The sequence below is a fragment of the Bubalus bubalis genome, chromosome 8, assembly GCF_019923935.1.
Source record: "Bubalus bubalis isolate 160015118507 breed Murrah chromosome 8, NDDB_SH_1, whole genome shotgun sequence".
Lineage (NCBI taxonomy): Eukaryota > Metazoa > Chordata > Mammalia > Artiodactyla > Bovidae > Bubalus > Bubalus bubalis.
In genome coordinates, this window is record NC_059164.1 from 104,204,468 (window position 1) to 104,226,050 (window position 21,583).

Sequence of the window (21,583 nt, forward strand, 5' to 3'; positions counted from 1 at the left end):
TGCACATTGCTTCTAGGGCTTCCCTGGGGGCTCAGATGGTAAAGAATCTGCCTGCAATGCGGGAGACCCAGGTTCAGTATCTGGGTCAGGAAGATTCCCTGGAGAAGTGAATGGCTACCCACTCCAATATACTTGCCTGGAGAATCCCACGGACAGAGGAGCCTTGCAGGCTACAATCCATGGAGTTGCAAAGAAGTGGACACGACTGAGCAATTTACACTTTTTCACATTGCTTCTAAGGCACTTCTCTTTCCTCACCACCTGAAGCCTTTTGCCTTGTATTTATTATTTATTTATTTTTTGGCTGCACTGTGCGGCACGTGGCATCTTAGTTTCCTGACCAGAGATCCAACCTGCACCCCTTACAGAGGAAGCATAGAGTCTTAACTGCTGGACCACCAGAGAAGCCCTGCCTTTGTATTTTGGGCACGTATTACATACTAATTCCCAATATGTCCTCGAAATATGCCAGGCTCTCCGAGGAACCCTAGCAAGGCCTGATTTGAAAAGAGGGCAAAGCATCAAAAACTTCTCCAAACGAATGGTCACTCCGTGGTTCTCTTTCGTAGGATTGAGACAGGTGATGGACTAAGTCAGCATTGGCTTCTTAATCTCCCAAGGTGTCTTGCAAGTGATCTGACGCGTGTGAGGATGTAAGAGGCATGGCACCTCTCTCATTGTTCCCCACCTTTGGGGATTCTGTGTGAACACGCAGGCCTCAGGAAGAGCAGGATTAAACATCTTGTTATGTGTATATTTGTACAGACGTGTCTGTGTTTGCCAACTAGACATAGGATGGAAGGCGAACTGATCAGGGTGGTGTCTTCTTCAGGAAAGACGAACAGGAATAGATATGAAGGCAAGTGGTAAATATAAAGTGATGAGAATGTCCATGCCCTACCCACAAACTGGTGGATAGGAAAGCAGGGGATCTTAGGAAATAGAGTGAAGATGGAGGAGAAAAGCACCAAAGGTATAGTAGGGTAGTAGCGCTGCTTACGGAGAAGGCGATGGCACCCCACTCCAGTACTCTTGCCTGGAAAATCCCGTGGACGGAGGAGCCCAGTAGGCTGCAGTCCATGGGGTCGCTCAGAGTCGGACAGGACTGAGCTACTTCACGTTCACTTTTCGCCTCCACACATTGGAGGAGGAAATGGCAACCCACTCCAGCATTCTTGCCTGGAGAATCCCAGGGACAGGGGAGCCTGGTGGGCTGCTGTCTATGGGGTCACACAGAGTTGGACACGACTGAAGCAACTTAGCAGGAGCAGTAGCAGCAGTGGGGCTTAAGTCGCTAAGTCGTGGCCAATTCTTGGGACCCCATGGACTGTAGCCCACCAGGCTCCTCTGTCTGTGGGATTCTCCAGGCAAGAAGACTGGAGTAGGAAGATCCTTCAGGGGGTCTTCCCAGCCCAGGGATTGAACCCGGGTCTCTTCATGTCTCCTGCATTAGCAGGCAGGTTCTATAGCACTAGCGCCACCTGAGAAGCCCTAATCGGTTATACCCCAACACAAAATAACATGTTCAAAAGGAAGAAAAAAGATTGTTTATTTCTAAGCCAGAAGCCAGCTGGGACTTGCCAGCTCTGGAGCCTGCTGATCGGTATCGGTCAAGGTAAAGTGGAACATCCAGGGTAGACTACGACTGCCAAGACTGGGGCTGGAACTCTGGCAAGGTGAGGGGATTTTCTAGTGCCGGTGTTCCAGAGTGCAGGCTATAGAGTCACTTACATAAGCTGAATCAGAGCAAAGGGAGGGCTAGGGACGCTAGGAGCAAGGACCTGAAGAAAGAGAGGGAGAACTTAGCAGAGCTGTAAGAATGGGACACAAACCTGTGTGGTAGTCCCAGGCAGCCTGGAGAACTACAGGCCTTGGTTTTGAAGCCTTGGAGAGGCAGGCCGGAGAAACAGCAACCGGTCACCTCCTTTCCCCAGAGCCAGCGGGTGCGTGCTCGGTCGCTTCAGTCAAATTGGACTCTTGTGCGACCCTATGGACTATAGCCTGCCAGGCTCCTCTGTCCATGGGATTCTCCAGGCAAGGATACTGGAGTGCGTTGCCATGCCCTCCTCCAGGGGATCTTCCCAACCCAGGGATCAAACCCGAGTCTCCTGCATCTTCTGCATTGCAGGTAGATCCTTTACCATTGAGCCACCGGGGAAGCCCTCCCAGATCCAGTGAATCTCACCAAAAGGACCCAAGAGATGATAATGGATTCCTAGAAAGGGCATTAATCCGTGTGGAGATAATTGAAATAAGATGGCACCCTTTTCAACACTGTTCAGATGTAACTGAAGTGATGAGGTGGGATTCCTAGGTGGCTTGTAGCCTCAACTCTATTACTTTAAGACTGCAGCGTGTATCTCAGTTGTTCCTTTCCATTACTTAAACAGCCGTAAAGTCACTCGTGCATTTTAACTGGCAGGCCTGGGTGGAGTTTGCCAGTGAGGCAGCTTAGTGGAAATGGAAGAAAGTTCCCCAAGATGCCTGAGGAAAGAAACCTTCATTTGAGGTGGCCTTGGGGTGCTCTCTAATGATGTGCCCTGTAGATTCAGTAACATCCACCAGAAATCTCAGGTGTGGCCTAGAATGAAGAAAAGGAAGAGACAGGAAACACAAAAGAGAAAACAGAAGGGGAGAGAGGGAGAAAAAAAAAATGGAAGCAGATCTGATGGAGTGAGATAGTGAACTGGCCACATGAGGGAAGGCCCAGCTGTGAGAAATTGTCCTGAGCGGGGAAACTCCGAGACCTGCCCTGCCCACCTGTACCTGGCGTTGACCCCCCCTCTTCTGTGCATGCTCTAGCTGCTAAACGCCAGCCATCTGAAAGATACTAGCAATCAGAAGACAGAGGCCAGTGTTCAAAGAAGCTCAGAAAGAGGGGCCAGTTTGATCCTTTGTGGCTGATTCCGTGGCTGTTGCTGCGCCTGGGGCGGTAGACCCTTTGACTACCGTAATTACCCGCCCCCTGCACCCCCACACCCTCTTTGCAGCTTCACACTTCCTGGCCTCAGGTCCCAGCCCTGAAATTCTCCCGCGGAGCAGGAGGAAGTCCAGGAAGCAGTCTGCACTCCTGGCGAGAAGCGACCAGGTGCGACCACGTGCTCCAGGTAAGGGCCCCCCCATCCCCCCCATCCCCCCACCTCCACCCCCACCCCCGGCGCGGCAGCTCGGATGGGTGGAAGGCGCCCACTCCCTTGGCCTCTTGGTGGGCACGTGTGCTTATTTCAGACTGCGACTGAGAAGTGGGAGCTTTGAGTGTGTCTGCAGGAGGTAAAAACCTAGCATGCCAAGCACAAGGGGACTGACTTCTTTCCTGCAGTGGCAGCTTTCCCCCTCCCTCTTGCGCATCCCTGCCTTTCCTCTGGTCCTTTCTTCCCTGCACCTCCCCCCACCTCTTCCTGCTCCCGCTCCTGCTCCCAGTGGGGCTGCTCAGGCTCCCTGGAGCCCAATGAGCCGAACTGCACCGTAGTAACAGCTCCGCTCAGTTCCCTGGCTGCTGGCCCCTGGGGGTTCTTAAAGGCGCCCTTCCCTCCTTCCACCCATATTTCCCAGCTCTCTGGAGTTCTCATCCTTTCCGTGGTTCACAACACCCCTCCGCCGCCCCTTTTCTTCCGAGCTGACTTTCACCTCTGACTTCCCTTCCTCTTTCTCGGTACAGGTTTTTTTGTTTTTTTTTTTTAATTTTTATTTTATTTTTAAACTTTACATAACTGTATTAGTTTTGCCAAATATCAAAATGAATCCACCACAGGTATACATGTGTTCCCCATCCTGAACCCTCCTCCCTCCTCCCTCCCCATTTCATCCCTCTGGGTTGTCCCAGTGCACCAGCCCCAAGCATCCAGTATCGTGCATCGAACCTGGACTGGCAACTCATTTCATACATGATATTTTACATGTTTCAATGCCATTCTCCCAAATCTTCCCACCCTCTCCCTCTCACAGAGTCCATAAGATCAGTACAGGTTTTTATCATCACTGTTTAGCTTACTTCCTGCCTTCATCTTCCCACCCTTTCTCTGAGTTCAGTTCAGTCGTCTAGTCGTGTCTGACTCTCTGCACCTCCATGGACTGCAGCATGCCAGGCCTCCCTGTCCATCACCAGCTCCTGGAGTTTACTCAAACTCATGCCCATTGAGTCGGTGATGCAATCCAGCCATCTCATTCTCTGTCATCCCCTTCTCCTCCTGCCTTCAATCTTTCCCAGCATCAGGGTCTTTTCAAATGAGTCAGTTCTTTGCATTAGGTGGCTAAAGTACTGGAGTTTCAGCTTCAACATCAGTCCTTCCAATGAACACCCAGGACTGATTTCCTTTAGGATGGACTGGTTGGATCTCCTTGCAGTCCACGGGACTCTCAAGAGTCTTCTCCAACACCACAGTTCAAAAGCATCAATTCTTCGGCACTCAGCTTTCTTTATAGTCCAACTCTCACATCCATACATGACCACAGGAAAAACCATAGCCTTGACTAGATGGACCTTTCTCTGAGGCCTCTTTCCTTTTTCTCCCAATTAATTATTTATTTTTGGCTTGCTGGGTCTTCACTGCTGTGCCCCGCCCTTTCTCTAGCTGCGGTGAGCCAGGGCTACTCTCTGGTTGGGGTGTTCAGGCTTCTCACTGAGGTGGCTTCTCTTGTTGTGGAGCACAGCCCTTAGGTATGCCTGCTTCAGTAGTCTCAGCCCGTGGGCTCACTAGTTGTGCTCAGCCTTAGTTGCCTCACAGTATGTGGAATCTTCCCAGACTAAGGATTGAACTCGTGTCCCCTGAATGGGCGGGTGGATTCTTAACCACTGGACCACCAGGGAAGTCCCTGCCTCTTTCCTTTTTGAATCACTTTCCTCAGCTCCTTCCCTCGCCATGGGTAGCATTCCAGGGCCTACTGAGGAATGAGGCAGAGATCCTAGAAATAAGTAAATTAAGGACACACTTCATTGACATGTTAAACAGAGCATAGGTAATGTACTTGGGCTTTTGTGATGACTCAGGTGGCGAGTGTTGTTCCAAACGAGATGTGGTTGAAGGCACTTCCAGGGTTGACTGTGCTTTGGGTCTGCATGGCTTGGTCCTCAATTTTGCTGATTCAGAAACTCAGTCTTTTGGGAGCAATCACGTGTGGCAAAGTTGAGTCACACTGTAACCGTCATGAGAGAATAGGGCTTCCCAGTGGCTCAGTGGTAAAGAATCCACCTGCAACAGGGGTTTGATCCCTGGGTTGGGAAGATCCCCTGGAGAAGGAAATGGCAACCCACTCCAGTATTCTTACCTGGGAAATCCCAAGGACAAAGGAGCCTGGCAGGCTACAGTTCATAGGGTCGCAAAAAGTCAGACATGACTAAGTGAATAAACAAAAGCAAGGACGAAACCAAAGTACCAGTATTCATCACTAGGAGGGGTAAAGCTTTTGTGTCAGGGGCTGGAGAGAGGCTCGCCAATCCTGTTGCTTCTTCCTGGGCACGTGGGAGACCGGATGCCCCAGCCTCCTTACTTGCTCTTAGGTGGAACCGTGGGATTGAGTTCCAGCCAATGGAACATGGACAAAAGTGACATCTGCCACTTCCAGACCTGGCCATAGAGTGTCCCAAGTGCTGGAAGGGAGGGACTCTGCAGTACACAATCTGGGAGCCTGAGTCACCATGTGGAAGAGGGCCATCAGCAGAGATGCCAGACTCACAGTGTGGACTGTGGTGTGGGCAAGAAGTTAACCTGTAGTGTGTTGAGATACTGAGCTTTAGAGATTATTTACTTCATAAGCTAGCATTGGTATGTCTTCCTAGGGAGAAAGTAACTTGTTTGCACTGATACAAAATCTCTATTCCACATCCCAGGGCACATGAGAAACTTGATCCTCAGAGGCTTGCTTGGTGAGCAGGACAAGGAACAAAGAAAGCCCTTGGAGGTAGGGGTTTTTTGTTGTTGTTGTTTTGGGTTTGTTTTTTTTTTTTTTAAGAGCACATCAGTTCTGTTCAGTTCAGTTGCTCAGTCGTGTCCGACTCTTTGCGACCCCATGGACTGCAGCACACCAGGCTTCCCTGTCCATCACCACCTCCTGGAGTTCACCCAAAGTCATGTCCATTGAGTCGGTGATGCCATCCAACCATCTCCTCCTCTGTCGTCCCCTTTTTCTCCCACCTTCAATTTTTCCCAGCATCAGGGCCTGAGTAAGCTCTTTGCATCAGGTGGCCAAAGTACTGGAGTTTCAGCTTTAACATCAGTCCTTCCAATGAACACTCAGGACTGATCTCCTTTAGGATGGACTGGTTGGATCTCTTTGCAGTCCAAGGGATTCTCAAGAGTCTTCTCCAACATCAGTTTTTACCAACTCATTTTTTTTTTAAAAAAGTTTGTTTTTATTTATTTATTTATAAAAAAAATTTTTATTTATTTATTTGACTGTGCCAGGTTTTAATTGCAGCACACAGGATCCTTGATCTCTGTTGGGGCATGTGGGGTCTTTTATGGGACTTTACTCCATACTCCCCTACCCAGCCATCACCAACTTGGAGCTCACCAGGGCTGGGAGGGAAGTGGCTGAGAGCTCACAGGCACTCCCTTAGCCCCCCAAGAGGAAGCTCATGGCTGTGGGTGGGGCTGCCACTGCTGCACTGTCGACATTGGACAGACCTCACCTGTACCTGGTGGGTGCTGGGGGTCCCCCTCAGCAGGGGGCCTGTGGCTGGGGGGCATCTCCTGGGATGGGGAAGCAGGGAGGGACCAGACCAGCAGCGTGTAAGGGAACATGGGGAGCATGGCATTGGCCACGGCGGGGAGGGAGGGAAGGAGGGCGCCTGGCCCATAGGACACATTCTAATTGCCCGATCATCCTTTGATTTAGGAGTAGGGAGGGGAGTCGTATGAGAGCCAAGGAGACATTGAACCTGCTCAGATGTGTTGGGTAAGGAAGGTAGTGCTCAGATTTAGAGACGTCGTGCAGCGTCACGCCAAGACAGAGCAGACACTGGGCTGGCCAGGGGGCAGTGGCCAAAACTGTGGGTCATGTGGGCAGGAGTTAAGTTCTGGGTGTACATATCCTGATGCCTGGCCCACCTCTCCACTCAGAGACATTCCAAATAGAGCAGGTCCGAGAGCGCTCCTCCCTAACCCCACCCCATCTCAATAAACCTCTCCTCTCCTCTCCCGTTTTAGTCCCAACTCCTCTCTACCTCTCCTGCCCCACAGCTGATCGATTGGCAAATTCTGTGTGCTCTTCCTTCTAAATACATAGAGAAATCAGCTGCCTCTTGCCGTCTGGCTGCTAACAGCCTGGGTCACACTGCCATGATTCCTTGCCTATGTTATTGCAAAGGCCTCCTAACTGGTCTCCTTGCTTCCAGCCTCACTCCTCTACTGTCTGTTCTCCCCACAGCCATCACCATATTTTTATTTAGAAATGGAAACAGATCATGTTGACTAAATTCTCCAAATGCTTACCGTCTTGCTGAAAATGAAGTCCAAAGTTCTTAGCGAGACCTTACTGGGCCACACCTCCTCTCTGATCTCATCTACTCCCACGCTCTCACCAGCAGACAGAGCCGGTGCCCTGCCCACACCCCTGGCTTGCCCCCAAGGTCGCCCATAGACCCTGCCCTGCACCCCAGTGGCCTTTCTGCACCCACCTGGATGTATTCTGTAGCCTCCAGGGAAGCTTCCAGAAGCCATCTTCAGCAGTGAGGCAGGAGTTGGAGAATACTGTTTACTGACTGGTTGGTCAGTGGGGTAGTTCTGAGGCATGTTTCATGTATTCTCTCAGAGGTCCCTAGCAGGACTGAGCCTCAGTAGCTCACAATGGTAACCCACTTATTTTTTTAAAAATATTTATTTTTATTTATTTGGCTGCACCAGCTTTTAGTTGAGGCATGTGGGATCTTTGATCTTTGTTGCAATGTGCAGGATCTTTTCTTATGTGATCTAGTTTCCTGACCAGGGATGGAACCTGGGCCCCCTGAATTGGAAGCTCAGAGTCTTAGCCTCTGGACCATCAGGGTAGTCCCAGTAACCCACTTATTAATGCCTCAGTGTTAGCTTTCCTTCCTTCTCTCTCCCTGGCACTCTCTCTTAGTGCTTCCTCAGACCACTTCCAGAAGAAACTGCTTCTGCCCAAGTCCTTGTCTCAGGGAATATGCAAACTAAGATACCTCTCTCTCCACTTCAGCTGCACCAGCTTCTTGTCTTTAGAACACATCAGATCTCCCACCACCCAGAAACTTTGCATATTGTTTCTTCTGCCTGGAATACTCTCCCTCGAGTCCTTCGGGTCTCTGCTCAAATATCATCTCTAACATACATACAAAGTAGGAACTCTGACCCCCAGGAATCACTATCTCTATCTCTGTTTGCTTTATCTTTTTATCATCAGCGGCTAACAGACACATTGCATGTTAATTTGTTTGCAAAAAGGGTTTACCCCGGCTCAGACGGTAAAGAATCTGCCTGCAATGCAGGACACCTGGGTTCGATCGCTGGGTCAGAAAATCCTCTGGAGAAAGGACTGGCGACCCACTCCAGTATTCTTGCCTGGAGAATCCCATGGACAAAGGAGCCTGGTGGGCTACGGTCCATGGGGTAGCAAAGAGTTGGACACGACTGAATGAGTAACACTTTCACTTTCCCTAGCAAAAGATAAGCTTCATGAGAAGAGGGACTTAGTTTGTTTTGTTCTATTCTCCCAGGCTGCATCAAGAATGGTCCCCAGCATTTAGTAGATGTTTAGTAAATGTTTGCGAGTAAATGGGCATGGAGGATGGATAATAGGGAGAAAACACAGGGAAGAATATTTGTAACCATAGTCACTGACATACAACTTGCCTTTAATGATCTTTGTTGGTAATTGATCAGTCTACCAGCGGGAATATTATTACTGTATTAGAAAGATTTTGGGGCATGCTTGATTTCCAATTTTCCATCAAAGGATCTGAGGCTTTCCCTGAGTAAAAATGTAGAGAGTTAATTTCGTAACTATTTCTGCTTCTTTTAAGAAATATTTTAGATCCTAATTATAATGTCGTTCACAAATTATTTTAATTAATCAAAAATATATATTTATTTGGCTGTCCCAGGCCTCAGTTGCAGTACATGGGATCTTTTAGTTGCAGCACTCGAGGTCTAGTTCTCTGACCAGGGATTGAACCCAGACTGTCTGTGTTGGGAACATGGAACCTGAGCCACTGAACCACTGGGGAAGTCTCTCTTTTAATTTAGAAAGATTTAATTTTTTTTCCAAAAATAGCAGACTTGTACTACTATGCAGCTTCACGTGGTTCTGTCCAGGGCAGGAAACTTCCAGGCACTGTATTTTTCTCAATAGAAGAGACCTTAGGGGCTGATGCTGCCAAGTAAGTGAACAAGCTTAATGAAAAAAATGTAGAAAGCAGCTCCTAAATCTGTCCCAGATCTGAGGGGTCAGCCTGAGCTCTTTTCCTCATCACCTCTTGGTTTCCTTGGTACACTGTCCTCGTGGGCGTGACCTGCGGCTCACCTCCATTCGATGTCCTTTTCCTGGTCCTGCTTAAACGTCACCTCTCAGAGAAACCTTCCCTGACCGCCATCTATGTGGTGAATCTCTTCCACAGCGTGCCGTTGTTTCCCTTGGCGGCGTTTATCATTACCTGTAGGTGCATATTCATTTCTTACCATTTCTTGACTGTTACCTGCCTTCCTAGTGTGTAAGCCCCCTGAGGGCAGGACAGTGTCTTTGCTGTCACAGCTGCATGCAGAGTGCCTGGCACACAGCAGACACTCCATTAATGTTTGACGGATGTCAGCATGAAAGAGCAGGCGAAGGAAGGGAGCCAGGCCCCGGGGTGGTGGTGGGCTCAGTAACGGATCATCAGCCAGACTCAGGACCGGCCTCCTGACTTCCCCTCTGCATCCTCCTCCCAGCCTGCTCTGCGCTTCACCAAAGCTTTTAGTCACTTTGCTGACTGGCAGGGTCATCCATGAAAGCAGAAAGAGGAGAAGAAAAATGAGGCACAGAATTGCCGAACGGAGAATCCAGGCTCTTTTAGCAGCCACTATTCCTTATTTCCTGCTGGAGTATTGGCACCTTTAAAAGCCTTGGCTCTCCTCCCCAACCTCCCCACTCAATCACAAACCATAGTGTCTAGAAAAAAATAAAAGGGGGAAAAAATCAATGCGCTAAAGCTTCCCTGGGTTCAATAGCAACTCCTCCTGTAGCTTCCCTCACTGGCCACAGAACTAAGCTCTGCAGGGCTCTGAACTTGACCCCAGGGGCAGGGAACTCGCTTGTTAAAAAATGCCCCTCCCCCTCCCAAATCATTCCCAACCTGGAAAAGACCAGGGAGGTGGACTGCCCTGACTTCCCAGCTCTGAGTCTCTGCTGATTCAACCCTGCCTACTAATGCCTCATTAAAAGTTTTCCATTCACATTCAGATCTCCCTTAGGACTTCCCTGGCTGTCCAATGATTAAGACTCTGTGCTTCCAATGCAAGGGGCATGGTTTCGATCCCTGATTGGGGAACTAGGATCCCACATGCAGCATGGCATGGCCAAAAAGTAAAAAGAAAAAAAGAAAAATTTAAAAATAGGTCTTCCTCTTTCTGGTGTGTAGGGAATGAAAGGGAAAGGGAGAATTGTTATCTGCAGGTAGATGGTTGGGTTGAGAACAGAATCCTCTTTTTAAAGTATTAAAAGGACTTATTTTCATTTTTCTTTTAAATGGTATTATTTGCAGCGGTCTCCCTCCTAGTCTGAGTCGGGGGGTGTACTGCCTCAGGAAAGGAGGAGGCGGGTAGAACTGAGAGGCACTGATTCTCTTTGGGTGTGAAATCTCACCACCTTGGCTTCTTTGTCAAGAGCTTGGTCTTAAAAGCTAGGGTTTATGGAAAGAGAAGAAGGTGTGTGTGTGTCTGGGTGTATGTGTCTAAGTGTCTGAGGAGGGAAACAGGTAATTACGGGTGAGCTGAGACAGTTAAAGTGAAGGGCGGTCTTGCAGCACAAGTCTCTGGAAACACCTTAGAGGAGAACAGCTGTTCCCAGTTGAAGGCCCACCTGTCCGAGATGACGGAAGAGCAGTGGGAAGGTACTGGCTGAGGGAGTGGCTGTGATGAAGGACCCTGAGGCAGCACTCTGGGTCCCCTTGGCCGGCTCAGTAAGAGTGGAGAATCCGAAAGTTCCTCCCTGTCTGGGGGGTAGGGGGTGGGATGCAGAGAGTGCTGGGGGCACATGGAAGCTTGGGGTGGGCAGAAGACACTGCCCTGGGTGGAGATATTGAGACCAGGGCAAGCAGCTGGGACCTATCCTTGTTCTCAGCCCCCTTTGCAAATTCCTCATTATCTCCAAGCTCTGAAATTCCTCTCCATATTCAGCTCCTCTACTGATATCATCCAGTATCACAGCACTCCCCATGCAGCACAAATCTCCATCATATGTCTCCAGTCCTAGCTTTTCCCGGAACTCAGACCTTCAAAGGCAGCTCCTTCCTCAGCACTTCCCCTTGAACAATCAGTTCAGTTCAGTCACTCAGTCGTGTCTGACTCTTTGCAACCCCATGGACTGCAGCACGCCAGGCCTCCCTGTCCATCACCAACTCCTGGAGTTTACTCAAACTCATGTCCATCGAGTCAGTGATGCCATCCAACCATCTCATCCTCTATCGTCCCCTTCTCCTCCTGCCTTCAATCTTTCCCAGCATCAGGGTCTTTTCCAAATGAGTCAGCTCTTTGCATCAGGTGGCTGAAGTATTGGAGTTTCAGCTTCAGCATGAGCATCAGTCCTTCCATTGAATATTCAGGACTGATTTCCTTTAGGATGGACGGGTTGGATCTCCTTGCAGTCCAAGAGACTCTCAAGAGTCTTTTCCAACACCACAATTCAAAAGCATCAATTCTTGGGCGCTCAGCTTTCTTTATAGTCCAAGTCTCACATCCATACATGACTACTGGAACAATAAAGATCTCCAAATTGAAGTCCATGCTTTCCTCTCCCTTCCAGAAACCTCCCCTTCAGCCTTCTCTTCTTCCACATGGAAATGCCAGTCAACCAACAGCATTCTTGACTTCTTTATCTCTCATCCTATTGGTTCTATGACCCTGCTTAACGCCCCTGTCATCTTTCACCAGGATTTTTGCAGTTGCCTCCCAACCCACTTCTCTTCACCCATTCTTGCTCTCCTATAGCCTACTTCCCACCAGCAGCTTTTAATGGGACTTTTAAAATGCATGTTACTCCTCTGCTCAAAATTCTCCAAAGGCTACTCATCTCACAGTAAGAGCACAACGCCTCCTCCAGTCTACCAGGTCCGCCACAATCTGGCTGCCTCTCGCCCTCGCTTCCTCTCGTCCCTCCTCTTCTTCCTCCATGTCATACCCGCTCATGCTGCCAGGCTTTGCCTTCGTCATTCTGCCTACCTGGAAGGCCCCACCCCCATAATCTTCACCCCTAACCCCATCCCCAACCTTCTTCAGGACTTAGCTTCAAATGTCTTCTTTTTAGTCGGGCCTCCCTTGGCCACCCCATGGGAAAGAAGAGCCCCGCCCATCACTCTCTGTTTCCCTTACCTGCCTCTGCAGCCCCCATATCAACTCTCCCCGCTGATGTATTATGTATCATGAGTCTATTTATTGTCTGTTATATAATAAATCATGATCGTAAGGTCCATGAGGCCAGAGGGCAGGGACTTTGTCCAGCACTGTCTATGTAGCACCGAGAACATAGTCTTGGGACATAGTAGGAACTTGATAAATATTTCTGAACATCTCTGCTACCATATGGCCCTGAAAAGACTCTCTACCTTTCCACACTGCATCCCTGAAAGGAACTAGGATTGAAGTAACCACTGAGCTTCACCCTACAAACAGCCTGAGTGAATCAAAGACAACCCAGACCATTGTATGCAGAATAAACTGTGAAACTGTAGGTGGATCAAGTTTTAATTTTGTTCCTCTTCATAGATACCCAGTGGGATCGGGGTTGATGGTAAAGAGCAGATCAGTTGCAGGAAATAAAAACACTACATGTTCTTGGCACATTGTGCAAACGTAGAAATATGCATATCTCTTCACACACGTATCTCTGCACATATGTATCTCTGTGGCTCCCCACATGAGTTCAAGGGCATGTATGACTAACCTGCCTTCGTGTGTGATGCTACAGAGGATGTGTGAGACAAGTTCTGTTTCTTCGACAGCCCGCGACCTCACTGGGGCGCTGTGATACATAGTGGAGAGTTTGGAGACACGCTTGGGAAAGCGTGTGACCACACTCAGTGATGGATGACCACAGAGTCTCTCAGCAAGGCTCCCTGGAGGAGGAGGCACACTCCCGCACACTGGGTCATGGAGGGGGCAGCTGAGAAGATGTGCAGCCAGTGGCAGAGCTTGGTCACTTGGCTGAGAGGCCAGGCCTGGAGCAGGTCAGGGAGATGTGACTTCACAGGACTCCCTTGTTTCCATTGCCTGGAAGCATTTCTCAGCACAGCTGCTCGGGTAACCATCCTAGGGGTTGAGAAGGATCTGGGAACCACTGGTTGCCATACTTGGAGGAAAAGAAGGGTTCATCTGAAGTCTTGCAGGAAAGGAATCTATGCCCTGGACCACACGTCTGAAGTGTGTAGGAATATCAGCCAAAGGGAGCTTGGTCTCTTTACCAAGAGTTTGTTACAAGATGTCTAGGCTCAGCCATTTGGAGAAGGCAATGGCACCTCCACTCCAGTGTTCTTGCCTGGAGAATCCCAGGGACGGGGGAGCCTGGTGGGCCGCCGTCTATGGGGTTGCAAAGAGTCGGACATGACTGAAGTGACTTAGCAGCAGCAGCAGCAGCAGGCTTAGCCATTCGGACGCACCGTCACTGTTTTCTGTCCTCTGCATGCTGTTTGCTCAGTTAACCTGGGTTGCACTCTGTGCCTGTCCCTGAACTCCATGGGGAGGCACTGCTTTTACGAGCTGACTTTCCAGAGCTGCACTTATGCTTTCACTTGGGTATGTGGACTGCACAGGCCAAGCCTCTGCTACAAATCTCTGCTGATGCGAAGCAGCACTAGGTGGTTCCCATATTAGTGACCTGTTGCTAATCAAATCACCCCCAGTGCTTAGTGATTTAAAAGAGCGAACATCTGTTGTCTCACGATTCCTGTGGGTCAGGCATCTGGGAGTGGTTTAGCTGGTGTCTCTGGCTCAGGGTCTCACAGGCTGTGCTCAAAGTGTTGGTCTGGGCTGCAGCCTCATCCGAAGGCTCAAAGGGTCTCTTCAAAGCTCACTTGTGTGGTTGTTCACAGGCCTTGGAAGCTATGCCTCCATCTTCAGTCATGTGGACCTCTCCACAGGGCTGCCCCATGACGTGAGACCAGTAGGTATAAAAGATTTAATAAGGAAGGGTAACATAGGCATGTCATTGTAAAAACCTCTTTATTGAAGTGTGTCACAGATATGAAAAGTGCCCAAATCTAACACATATAGCTCAGCGAAGTTTCATAAAGTGAACACAACCATGTAACCACTCAGGTCAGACAAAACCTAGAAGCGTGCGGAAGCCCTAGTTCTCCTCCCGTCATCACCTTTCTTGTGCATGCGTGCTGAGTTGCTTCAGTCTTGTCTGACTGTTTGCAACCCTGTGGATCATAGCCCACCAGGCTCCCCTGTCCATGGGACTCTCCAGGCAAGAATACTGGAGTGGGTTGCCATTTCCTCCACCAGGGGATCTTCCTGACCCAGGGATCAAACCCGAGTCTCTTAAGTCTCCTGCATGGGCAGGCAGGTTCTTTACCACTAATGCACCTGGGAAGCCCTGCTCACCTTTCTTCTTCCTCCCTAAAAGTAACCACTACTTGGACTCCAGCACCACATTTGCCTGAGATTTTTTTCCCCCCTAGCTTTACTGAGGTATAATTGACACATTTGCCTGTTTTTAAACTTTATATAAATAAAATCCTGCCATACGTGCTTTGCGTCTGGCTTCTGGCTCAACATATGTGTGAGGTCCATTTAAGCTGTAGTATGAAGCTGCAACTAATGTATTTCCTTACTGTAAAGGATTCTGTTTTATGAATATACTATAATATATAATACATAATAATCTATTCTACCATTGATAGACATTTGCCTTGTCTCCACCTTTTGACCAATAAAGACACTACTGCTCTAAGCCTTCTTGGACATGTGTATATGCATTTATGTTAGTCCTTGTGGTAGACAGATTAATGGTCTGTAAAGATACCATCCTTTTTAAAAATAATACCTCCAAGATATACTATTTATTTTCACTTATTTTTCATTGAAGTATAGTTGATGTACAATGTTGTGCCAACCTCTGTTATACAGTCAAGTGACTCAGTTATACATCCCGATCCCCAGAACCTACGGATATGTTACATTTTATGGCAAAGTGGAATTAGGGTAGCAAATGGAATTAGGAAGTACAACTGACCTTGAGATAGGAAGATTATCCTGATGATCTGGCTGGGTCCACTGTAATCACTAGTGTCCTTAAAATGTGGAAGTAGGCAGGGGCAGAAAAGGAGATCAGGGTGATTCATTGTGAGAGCCACCCACTCTTGCTGGCTCTTTGACCATCAGCCAAGGACTGTGAGTAGCCTCCTGAAGCTGAAGTGATCAAGGAAAAGGATTCTTCCCTAGAATCTCCAGGAAGAACACAGCCTTGCCAACACCTTGATTTTAACCTAGGAGCCCTCCGTTTTGAACTTCTAAACTGGAGAACCATAAGATAGAAAATGTGTTGTTTTGTTCCACTAAGCTTGTGGAAGAATTGATGCTTTTGGACTGTGGTGTTGGAGAAGATTCCTGAGAGCCCCTTGGACTCCAAGGAGATCCAACCAGTCCATTCTGAAGGAGATCAGCCCTGGGATTTCTTTGGAGGGAATGATGCTGAAGCTGAAACTCCAGTACTTTGGCCACCTCATGAGAAGAGTTGACTCATTAGAAAAGACTCTGATGCTGGGAGGGATTGGGGGCAGGAGGAGAAGGGGATGACAGAGGATGAGATGGCTAGATGGCATCACCGACTCGATGGACATAAGTCTGAGTGAACTCCGGGAGTTGGTGATGGACAGGGAGGCCTGGCATGCTGCGATTCATGGGGTCGCAAAGAGTCGGACACGACTGAGCAACTGAACTGAACTGAAGCTTGTGGTCATTCATTATGGCAGCAATGGAAAATAATATGATGATGTTCGTTCTTATAAGCAGAGTCATTGTGTACGTCCATGTTCATCTTTTCTAGACACGGTCAAACAGTTTTCCAATATGGTTGTGACTATTGTCCTCCCACCAGGGATATATGAGTGCTCCCGTTGCTCCAGGTCTTTGTTAGTGCTTCATCAATCAGTCCTTTCAATTATAGCCATTTTGTTAAGGCATCTCATTTTTATTTCCATTTGCATTTCTCTATTGAGGAGGTCGGATATTGCTTTCATGTTGTTATTAGCCATTCAGATCTCCTCTTTTGTGAAGTGCCCGATGGTATGTGATTCCTTTGTGCCATGTGGTAAAGGGGGAATAGAATTTAGAACATACCTTCCCAGGTAGCACTAGTGGTAAAGAATCTACCTGCCAATGAAGGAGATGCAAGAGAAGTGGGTTTGTGGGTTCAATCTTTAAGTTGGAAAGAGCCCTTGGAGGAGGGGAAGTAGCAACCCACTCCAGTATCCTTGCCCGGAAAATTCCATGGATGGGGGAGCTTTGCGGGCTCCAGTCCATGGGGCCATAGAGACTCGGACATGACTGAGCACTCTAGTTTTCTATCCATAAAACCATTCTGCATTCTCAAGTCACAAAATTGGGATTTTCTTCAATGTTTTCTAAGGCTTTTTTCTTACTCTTCTTTAAAATAAGAAAGGGAAGCAGCTTCTGGCATCTATACCACAATGTGGCTATTTTTGCAAGTTTGCAACACAACACACACATACACACAGAGTTACAAACAAATATGGGACACTGAAAAGAAATATGCAACAAGCATGAAAGCCACTAGCAAATATTTTTAAAAACAGTCATAAATACCAATGGACCGTTAAAGTGTTATTTATAGATTAATAATCTCTGCGTGTGGCTTTTTCGTTCAGAGGCTCTGTGATGGGTGTATTAGGACAAGCCTGAGGATTGAATGTTGAGATCAAAATATGATCTTCTTCAGCCGATATAACTTCTAAAATAAATCATTCATACAGCCGGTGACTCATACAATCCATTCCAGCATGCTCTGCTATTTGTTAGGGGGTTTTTATTTAATTTAAGCATTTTCATTATGGCAGATTTTTATTATGCCCTGTTCAGTTCTGAGTCTTGGGCAGTTGTTATAATTAGGTTGCTAGTCAGGGGCTGAAGATAAAGAACAGGAAGCCAATAATTAAAAGGCAACCAAGAGTGCAATCTGCCAAGTGTAAAAAATCAGATCGAAAATGGCATGAAGATGGGCTAAAAGCCAAAACTATTAATGCAAAATATGCTTGTTTCCAGTAATGAACTGATGCATGTTGGGGCTTCTGTGTTACAAGGGGGATTTTGTGAGATAATCAGACCAACAGTATTAGGCAGGGGAATCTTGATTTTCCCCTTCTTACAATCTCTCTTCTCAGAACTCCATTTTTAATACTTTTAGGATCCCGTTAGACCAGTTTCTATTCCTTCCTCTTCTTATTTATACCCTCCTTTATTACTACCATTCCTACCTTCTGCATGGCTTTCTGTCCTCAGGAAAAGTATGGTTTTTGAGAGCAAGCACCTGGTCTTTTTGTTTTCTGCACATCTTTCTCAGTATCTTTTGGAATTGCCCGCTCACCTCTGCTTCCATCACTCTAGTTCACACCACTGTTTCCACTTTGCCTCCTATGGACTCCTGGTCTCTCTGCATCCATCCCCACCCCCACCCCACCCCACCCTGTCTTATTAAGTCTCCACAGAGCAGCCAGACTGATCTGGTTGCTGCACAAATCTGATCCTGTCATTTCTCTCCTTATTAATGTGATTTTTACCCTTATTCCAAACTCCTCCATGCCACCAGAAAGGCTCTTCCTGTCTGGTTCTGTCCTGCCGTACCATCCTCTTCTAGAACTTCTCTGCTTGTCCTCTAAGCTCTGCCTTTCAGATTCTGAAGCACATTGCGCTCATCTCAACCCCGGGGCCTTTGCACATGCTGTTTCCATCTGCCTGGCTAACAGCCACCAGTTCTTCAGGTCCCCACCTCAGCACCGCTTCCTCAGACCAGCCCTCCGGATAATCCCAGCCTAGGTCAGGGATGTTACTCTTTGTTCTCGGCGACCTTTATTAGTCCTTCCTAGTAGTTAACCACAACTGTGAAATTTTACTTATCAATTCACTCATCCCTTAAGCTTTGAGTGTTTAGTGTGGGTCTATATTAGTTTGCTAGAACTTTCATAACAGAGTACCACAAAGTGTGGCTTAACAAAAAAACATCTTCTCACGGTTCTGGAGGCTGGAAATCAGAAGGCAAGATGCTGGCAGATTTGGTTTCACTTAAGGCTTCTCTCCTTTCTTTGTGGTCACATGGCCTTTCCTTTGTGTGTGTACGTATCTCCTGATCTCTTCTTATAAGGACACTAATTGTATTGGATTAGGAACCCATCCTTATGGCCTCACTTAGCCATAATTGCTTCCTTCAAGACCTCTTAGGGACTGAATGTTTGTGTTCTCTCCAAAATTCATATGTTGAGATCTAATTCCCATTGTGATGCTACTAAGAGGTGGAACATTTGGGAGGTCACTGGGTCATTCTGATAGAGCCCTCATGGGATTAGTGCCCTTGTAAGAAGAGACCAGAGAGTTCTCTCTGTGCCATGTGAGGATACAATGAGGAGTCACCGATCTGCAACCCTGATGAGGGCTCTCATCAGAACCCAACTGTGCTGGCATCCTGAGCTGAGAAATAAATTTCTGTTGTTTATAAGCCACCCAGTCTGTGCCATTTTATTATAGTAGCCTGAGCCAAGACAAGCCCCTGTCTCCAAATTCAGTCACCTCTGAGGGGTAGGGTTTCAACATATGAAATTGGAAGAACACAATTCAGTCCATAACACTGCCCATCACTGAACACAATCTGATGAACAAGACAGAAGGTCCCTGTCCTCAAGGAGCCTATAGTCTGGGCAGGAAGTGAACAGGTAGAAGAGACAATAAACAAGAAAAATAATGAGTGAGAGATAATAACAGATTATAAGAAGTACTCAAAGGAAAAAATAGGATATAATGAGAGAGAAGGGTGAGTACCTATTGTAGACTCAGGGGCTAGGAAAGGCCTCTTTAAGAAGATGTTTTTATTTATTTTTATATGCTATTCATATAGATTTTGATCTTTAAAAACTAAAATTGTTAATACTGTAAATGTAAGCCTTTGAATAACAGCTAAGTACAGTGGGAGACCTGGGTTCAATCCCTGGGTCGGGAAGATCCCCTGGAGAAGGAAATGGCAACCCACTCCAGTATTCTTGCCTGGAGAATTCCATGGACGGAGGAGCCTGGTAGGCTACAGTCCACGGGGTCGCAAAGAGTTGGACACGACTGAGCGACCACTTCACTTCACTTCACAGTTAAACTTGATAAATATTAAGTAAAAATGGGAACTTTTACCCATAAACCATTTTGATATATTTCCCTTTCTAGATAATAGTAATACAATTACTGAATCAAACAATTACCCCTGAATATAGGTGACTCTGTGGTAAAGAATTTGTCTTCTGATGCAGGAGACACAGGAGATGTAGGTTTGATCCCTGGTTTGGGAAAATCCCCTGGAGAAGGGCATGGCAATCCACTCCAGTATTCTTGCCTGGTGAATCCCATGGACAGAGGAACCTGGTGGGCTACAGTCCATGGGGGTCACAAAGAGACAGTTGAGCACGCGTGCACAAATGACATAAGATTACTAGGAAATATTGGTCTAGTATATTCTTGTTAACTAGAAGTTGGAGATTATAATTTATTCTGCTTATGAAAAGGCAATTGCAGAATATTCCATAGAACATAGGCAAAGCATTTTACAGAGTACTTTCCTAAAGCATAAAGTTCCCATAGTTTGAGTTTGTTAAAATACAAGGGAATCAAACAAGCCCTGAACCTAAGAGGGTTGTGGCTTTTCTTGAATTCTATAGTTTGAGAAGATGGTTTTAAGTTAAGGGCTAAAGGCTAAGAGACAGCTGGCTGCATCCATGTCTTTACATAGACCATCCCCTCTGCCAGGGGCATGCAGTCATGTGGGACAGAGTTCGGTGTGTTTGAGAAGAATGAACAAGGCCAGGGTGACTGGAGTGCTCTGAGCAGTGTGGAGAGGAAGATGGGCAAAATTAGAAAAGCAGGCAGGGGCAAGATTTCACAGGGCCTTGAGGCCTCATAAGAATTTAGATTAGGACATGGAACAACAGACTGGTTCCAAATAGGAAAAGGAGGACGTCAAGGCTGTATATTGTCACCCTGCTTATTTAACTTACATGCAGAGTACATCAGAGAAACGCTGGGCTGGATGAAGCACAAGCTGGAATCAAGATTGCCAGGAAGAAATATCAATAACCTCAGATATGCAGACGACACCACCCTTATGGCAGAAAGTGAAAAGGAACTAAAAAGCCTCTTGATGAAAGTGAAAGAGGAGAGTGAAAAAGTTGGCTTAAAGTTCAACATTCAGAAAACTAAGATCATGGCATCTGGTCCCATCACTTCATGGGAAATAGATGGGGAAACAGTGGAAACAGTGTCAGACTTTATGTTTTTGGGCTCCAAAATCACTGCAGATGGGAATTGCAGCCATGAAATTAAAAGACGCTTACTCCTTGGAAGGAAAGTTATGACCAACCTAGATAGCATATTAAAAGGCAGAGACATTACTTTGCCAACAAAGGTTCGCCTAGTCAAGGCTATGGTTTTTCCTGTGGTCATGTATGGATGTGAGAGTTGGACTGTGAAGAAGGCTGAGCACTGAAGAATTGACACTTTTGAATTGTGGTGTTAGAGAAGACTCTTGAGAGTCCCTTGGACTGCAAGGAGATCCAACCAGTCCATCCTAAAGGAGATCAGTCCTGGGTGTTCATTGGAAGGACTGATGTTGAAGCTGAAACTCCAATACTTTGGCCACCTCATGCGAAGAGTTGACTCATTGGAAAAGACCCTAATGCTGGGAGGGATTGGAGGCAGGAGGAGAAGGGAACAACAGAGATTGAGACGGCTGGATGGCATCACCGACTTGATGGACATGAGTCTGGGTAAACTCCGGGAGTTGGTGATGGATAGCAAGGCCTGGTGTGCTGCAATTCATGGGGTTGCAAAGAGTCGGACACGACTGAGCGATTGGCTTGAACTGAAGGACATTAGAAAGTTGTTGTTGTTTTTAACCAGAATAGATAGGACACGATTCCCACTATGTGAGAATTAGAATCTATGGAGGCCACTGTAAAAGCAGGGTTTGCCATCAGACTACTTCCAGTGCAGCCCACGATGGGACTATAAGAGCTTAGATTAGCAGGGTGCCCATGGAGATGGGGAGAAACCGGTTAGAGGGAAAAGTTCAGTCTTGAACTTGCTTGTTTGAGACTTTTGTGAGACATTCAAGCACATGTGTCCAGAGGACAGTGATTCAGGCTGGGAGTTAAAAGGGGAGGCTGGGGTTA

The 21,583-nt window shown here is 47.4% G+C and overlaps 1 long non-coding RNA gene across 2 annotated transcripts in view; it reads left to right on the top strand.

Annotated features, from left to right (window-relative positions):
- The first annotated feature begins 2,107 nt into the window (after positions 1 to 2,107).
- The window catches only part of LOC123334822, a 34,997-nt gene continuing 15,521 nt past the window's right edge, over positions 2,108 to 21,583 (top strand). The window contains exons 1-2 of one of the 2 annotated variants that reach the window (XR_006552982.2): positions 2,108 to 3,107; positions 5,828 to 5,898. This is a non-coding gene — a long non-coding RNA (uncharacterized LOC123334822). The remainder of the gene's footprint in view (positions 3,108 to 5,827; positions 5,899 to 21,583) is intronic. The other variant, XR_006552981.2, reaches the window with a different exon arrangement.